The sequence below is a fragment of the Coffea arabica genome, chromosome 2e (assembly GCF_036785885.1).
Source record: "Coffea arabica cultivar ET-39 chromosome 2e, Coffea Arabica ET-39 HiFi, whole genome shotgun sequence".
Classification (NCBI taxonomy): Eukaryota; Viridiplantae; Streptophyta; class Magnoliopsida; order Gentianales; family Rubiaceae; genus Coffea; species Coffea arabica.
Window position 1 is genome coordinate 944,045 of NC_092313.1, and position 6,131 is coordinate 950,175.

Here is a 6,131-nt window from a genome sequence, read left to right on the forward strand (position 1 = left end):
TAAACTTGTAATTTGACAATTTCAACTTGCTATATCTATAGATTCTAAACTTAAAAAGTGATAGGATTTAGTAGTATAGTGATTAAGAAAAAGAGGAGGAACAATAGTAGACAACAACCATAGAGAAGATTAGTGGTTATAGTGAAAGGCAATTGTTGATTGGAGTAGAGCTATGGAAAGATAAAGTGAAAATGTAAGAAGAGAAGATAAATAAGAAATTGGGTATTCGTTAAGAGTTGGAGAGAATAACGTTTTTGGTTGGGAATTATAGAGGCGGGGTTTCATTTTTTAAAATTTTATTTTTGGTTTTATATATCCCTATAGATTATTTATTAAGTGAAGGACATTATATAATTTATTGCTCTTGGAGAAGTCAGTGTAATTATTTAAGCTTGAGGAGAATTAAGTGAAATTGTTAAAAATCTAAAGAAAGGTTTCTGAAATTATCATATGAGAATATTTATTGATGTTGATTAACATTTGGACCCCACATTTTGTTTATGCCTACTATTAGACCCCTTAAACGACACCCCTTTGGACTAAAAAGTCCAAAAGTGGAGTGCAACTGATGCTCGAGACGTCCCCTCGCGGCAAAGGTTAACAAACAAGACTATGAGAGTCACTAATGGATAAAGCTTATGTTTAGTAACGGTAAAGGTCAACAAATAATGATGGGGCAAAGTGACGATAAAAAAGTATCAAGGGGCAAAGTACAACTTATACCTAATTAACTGCATGGGATTTAGTGCGATTAACACTATAAAGAATGATGAATGCATGAGAGGCTATAGGCGCCTTTGAATTCCCAAAACTAGAAAAAAACAAGAGGAAATCACTGAGTTTTGGCTCAATGATCACCAAAAAAGAACTTAATACGATCTCCGTTGCATAAGAAACTCGTGATTAACAAGCCCGGATTGTGATGGTGATATTCAAGTTTGGCAGCGGAAAACCTACAACCCAATCTAACCCCCGAGGTGTGAACTTCTTGGTATTATCTCAACCCACAACCCAACGAGTTAACGAACCAAGGTTTTAGTAAAATGGCTCCACAATCAAGTGCGATTCTTAATTGATAAGCCAAAGTTGAACACTCAAGAGAACCTCTAAAGTATTCAAAAGGAGCTCACGAAAAATCAAGAGAGAATCTCTCAATTTTTGCTGGAAAATTCGATTAATTATTCTGGAAAAACGTTTTAACTCTTTTATAGAATTTACAAAACACGAAACCAACTCCAACTAGGAAACTAACTTGACTTTCTTGGGCCTAATGGAAACTGTTAGGTTGGCCGTGCTTAATGACTCTAAAAATGACATGAAAATGACTCAAAGTAGCAACTAAATGATTCGGTCTATCCTCAAGACTAAACTAGGCGAATTACATCAATTTTAACCTACTTAAGCAACTACTAAACAAATGACTAAACAACGAATCTAAGAGCTAGTTTGCTGGACCACTTGAAGCAATGTAACAATTGATTGTTCTTCTTGATTAAGATTTTCAACCACTTTAGAACCTTCAATTGATTCACGAACAACATGAACTAATGTATTGAGTTGTTCTTTAAATTTCTTAACACGAGCTCTAGTAATCGGTCCAACTGGAACAATAACTTGATCATTACTCGAACCACGAACTTGATCATCAACGCCTCCAATCTCGTTGCTATCAGGACTAAAACCCTTTTTGAACTGTAGATCAAGAATTCAAATCGTACATGTTTTGAAAAAAATTCAAAAGAAGTGTCAGAACATTTTTTTAATCCCTATAGAATAAGATAGATTATATTATATGCAAAAAATATTAAAAGAAAAAACAAGAAGGGAAAAAAAAAGGGGAAAGATTCTATCAACTCTCGGACAAGGTATCCACCGCTAGCTAGCTAGGCTACAATTGCCTACCCTATGAGGCCTGGAAAGGTTAGTTTCCTATACTACTAGTAGTAAAATATGTCTACAGACGAAAAAGAAAAGGAAAAAGGGTTTGCTGAAATTGAAGCAGACGATGACCACCGAATTTAACAAATGTACAATTTGTTCATCATTGAGACAAACTTTTGTGCCCACTGCTTTCAGATTAGGTATTCTCTTTTCTCAATTAAAAAAAAAAAAAAAACTCAAAAAAGGAAGACCCCTCCACTTCCTTTGAAAATCAAAAGTACCAAAATATAACTTCGCGGCGTGAAGGTTAGTTGCCTGCACATTTGCTAGTACTAATCAAGGTTTGTAAAATCGGGATCCTACGTAGGATCGATTTTAGTTTCACAGGATCGGATCGTAGGATCGGATCGTAGAATCGTAAGATCCTACCAAAAGCTCTTAATTGCAATTAAATGTTGCAATTCTTTGATAAATTACAAATATACCACAAATATTTTCATTTATTGGCAAAATGGAGCTTCGTATTTCACAAATTTACAAAAAAATTGTAGGATCGTACGATCCTACGATCCTGCACGATCCTGCTACGATTCTATGCGATCCTGCAAAAAATTAATATGATTTGCGACTCTGCATAAGATCCGGATCGCGATTTTGACAACTATGGTACTAATACGTACCTAGCTAGCTAGCGTCTCAAGTAGGAACCCAATTAGTTGGATTCGCTTTTTGCACCATTAAGGGTGGAAATTAGCTAGCTTTCTGCGCAAATCTGTCTTGATCTGAATCACCACTGTAATCAATCAATGAAAAGAGTTAAAACGCTTATTGCCAATTTCTAGTATTGCAAATTGTTGATGATGAAATGGTAAAGGTGTCGTCGATTTGTTAGGTCACGCATGTTTCCGGTCAAAGAGTGATTAGCCTATGTTGTTGTTCCTGAATGAATTAATTTGACCATGAAATATTAATATAGTACTACAAAATGTTACACGACAAAGACATGGCAACAAATCCGTACAAAAATCACGTGCGATTTTTCAAAGTATCCTCCACTATGCTCGATTTTTTTTTTTTTTTTTTATAAACAAAAAAAAACTGGAAAGGACCGTTAGTGGATTCTTAGTCTTAGTATCATGATAATTTGTTATTTCTTAGCCTAATTGACTGGGAAATGATAATTTGTTCTCTATAGACGACTGATTGACCAGGCGCAGGAATTGCTTTCTCATCTCTTATAGTCAGTCCTTGGCTGTGGGAGCCATTTCACTGCCGGACAATTGTTTCAGACATATCAAAGTTAAGGAAGGTGGTTGAGCATATACGGCAAATGGTCACTGTCTGGCATTATAAAAAGAGGCGAGGCAGCACTCTTCTTGATCATCTTCAAGAAGTAAAGACTCTTTCTGCCGCAGGGGGAGAAAGTGAGCCAAATTAAGGGAGAAGCAGACATGGCGTGATACTGGTTGCGGCTCATAACATTCTGTCGTAGAGCAGAGCAGAACAGCTTGAAGATGAGCCGAACCAATATCACTCTTGTATGCTTCCCCGTTCAATAATTAACGTGTTCCGTCTATAAATTCTTTCTCATTGATCAAGGCCATCTGGAAGTACGTGATCTATAAAGCCTTCACCTTTCTTCTTCTTCTTCTTCTTCTTCATTTTTAAATCCTAACAATATTGCTGTATAGTAATTTGCAGGTTTCCGGCCGGTGCTGCAGAGAACAAGAAAACGTTTCGAGCCATTAAGTGCGCGCCTCACTTTGTGGTTTCTTTTGCTTGATCTTGCCATCACTAATTCTCTCCGCAGGGACTTGATTTCCAGTAACCAAACTTTTGTTGGAGCGTATTTCGATTTGGAACAGTTAGATAAATGACTGATATTGCATCATACATAACCGATTATAATTTATATCCATCCATCATTTCAACAGGGTTTAGGTCATTTTTGGGCACCATTTTTACGGGTCAGAATTTAATTACCAAGGGCTATTTTCTACTTTATTTATTCCCTCAGTAACTCCAAAAACAGATACCAATATCCAACTTCACCGGCCCGTAACATATATTATCTGCTTGAATGATTATGATGATATATGCTACCGGTCGATGTAACATTAATTACGGGTCGATGTATCGAGTACTCGCCAAAGCCACGCACAGACTTTCTTCACGCATCTAAGTTTTGTGCTCATGACCAAAAGATAGCGAGGTTTTGCAGTTTCAGCAGTCCTTACAAACGATTAATATTTTGTTTGTGCATTCCCAGCCTTTATTTGACTTTAAATCTACCGCGACAAGCTAACTACGGCTTGAGTAGTAGCAGTAGCCTGCTGTGTCTTTGCTAAGTTTACGGGAAGGAGGGCGGAGGAACGATTGCTTAGTATACAAGCAAATCAAGTTAATTACAAGCAAATTAAGGCAAGAAGATCTCTGCTGAGGTTACAGAATATCCCATAAATTAAAGGGATCGGGAGTTCAAATTCCCCTACTTCCTTCGTGTTTCTTTTAAGTCCCATCCCTTCTGTTTGCTAAGAAAAAAGATATGTATATCAGAAAAAAGAAAAACTAGGGTCTCCGCGATCAGACGCATGTAATGTACTTCCCAATACTGAAAGAAGTAGGTAGCCATATACGTCTCCCATGTTTTTTCACATTCATAGAGAGGGAGTAGTAACCCAACAACCTGCCTAATGGATCTCGCAGCACTTGCTTATTCTTCTATTTTGTTCAGTTCTTGCAGCAGGGCTGTCAGAAACCCTCGTCCATTCATTCCGTAGATTGGAAGTAGGAATTTGATTCGCTACTGTAGACACGTGTGTGATGGAAAAGAAAAAGCAGAATTCTGTCGTTTACTGCAAAGACACGTACGATAATAGGAAATTGCAGAAATTAATTAGGTGTGGAATACCCCAATAATAATATAAAATAGTATTAAGGAAGCACGTACATATTAACAGTAATACCGAATTACTTACTTTTGGACGTAGTACTACGAATAAAATATCCATTGTCATTTTCCAGCAGCTTAAGTTATACTACTACTACTACTATATAACTCAGCAAAGCATGTCATTTTCAAGAATGCGAAATAAAAAAAAAAAAAGGCTGTTTGACGTTGAAACTTTCAAATTCACCTGCCCCTTTAAATTTTAGATTATCCTCGATCTTATAATGTATGGAGAGGTAATTTTCAAATCCCATAGACATACATCATCTCCATCTCCATGACAGAATCACTACTGAGTAATTAATTAATAGAAATTAAACAAAACCATCCCTAGGCAGTAGGCACAGGACATCAATAAGAATATGTGTAAAACAAGTTGGTCGCTTAATTGTCCTTTAGCTTTAAATACATATGTTCTCCAAGGTATACTACTCTACCGTGTCTTTTACACCAAGAAACATAATAATTTTATTGTGCAGAAGAAGGTCGGCAATTGCTGGAACTGGAAGGAGGGTCGTTATACATATGATGGTCTTTAAAGGCGGCAATCAATTGAAGAGTCATAGTATATAATTTGGAGGATGGATACAGGCAACCAGCTTCTACGTTGGTATTTCAAGATTTTGATTATTGATTTCCGAAACGAATGCTTATGAGCCAAAAGCAAGCAGCATACAGTCACCAAAATCGTATAACAATATTATATTTATGATTTGATAGAGGGTTAATTCCACTTTGTCCCCCCAAACTTTGGACGATTACCCACTTAAGTCCCTAAACTTCAAAATGGGACACTTAAGTCCCTAAACTTATAAATACCTTCCACTTAAGGAAAATTGTTAACAAATCCTGAATGTCGTTGGTGGTCGAAGTGTCCCATTTTATAAGGGTTTAGGGTTATAAGTGTCCCATTTTATAAGTTCAGGGACTTAAGTGGGAGGTATTTATAAGTTTAGGGACTTAAGTGTTCCATTTTGAAGTTTAGGGACTTAAGTGGATAATCGTCCAAAGTTTGGGGGGACAAAGTGGAATTAACCCTTTGATAGAATTAGAACCGAGTGCTCGAAACTGAAGAGTTCCATCTCTCTCTCTCTTTCCAAGTAAGTAGTCAAAGATTCTCTCCTCTGGACTGGAGTGGAGACGTACTTCTTCGCTAGTCACTGCTACTCTTCCCATCAACAAATTTATCCAAAACAAAAAGACTTTTGCTAATTCCATTCTCTGTTCGTTAGTTGGGAGTCCTGGTCCAAAAAAATTCCAACGCATACCTACCCATCCGACTCGCAGCAGGAATGGGAAA

The 6,131-nt window shown here is 36.8% G+C and overlaps 1 long non-coding RNA gene across 1 annotated transcript; it reads left to right on the forward strand.

Annotated features, from left to right (window-relative positions):
* Window positions 1-3,150: 3,150 nt before the first annotated feature.
* On the forward strand, window positions 3,151-3,839 carry LOC140037161 (uncharacterized). Its single transcript, XR_011841094.1, has 2 exons — window positions 3,151-3,491; window positions 3,573-3,839. It is a non-coding gene; the product is annotated as an uncharacterized lncRNA (long non-coding RNA).
* Window positions 3,840-6,131: the final 2,292 nt, after the last annotated feature.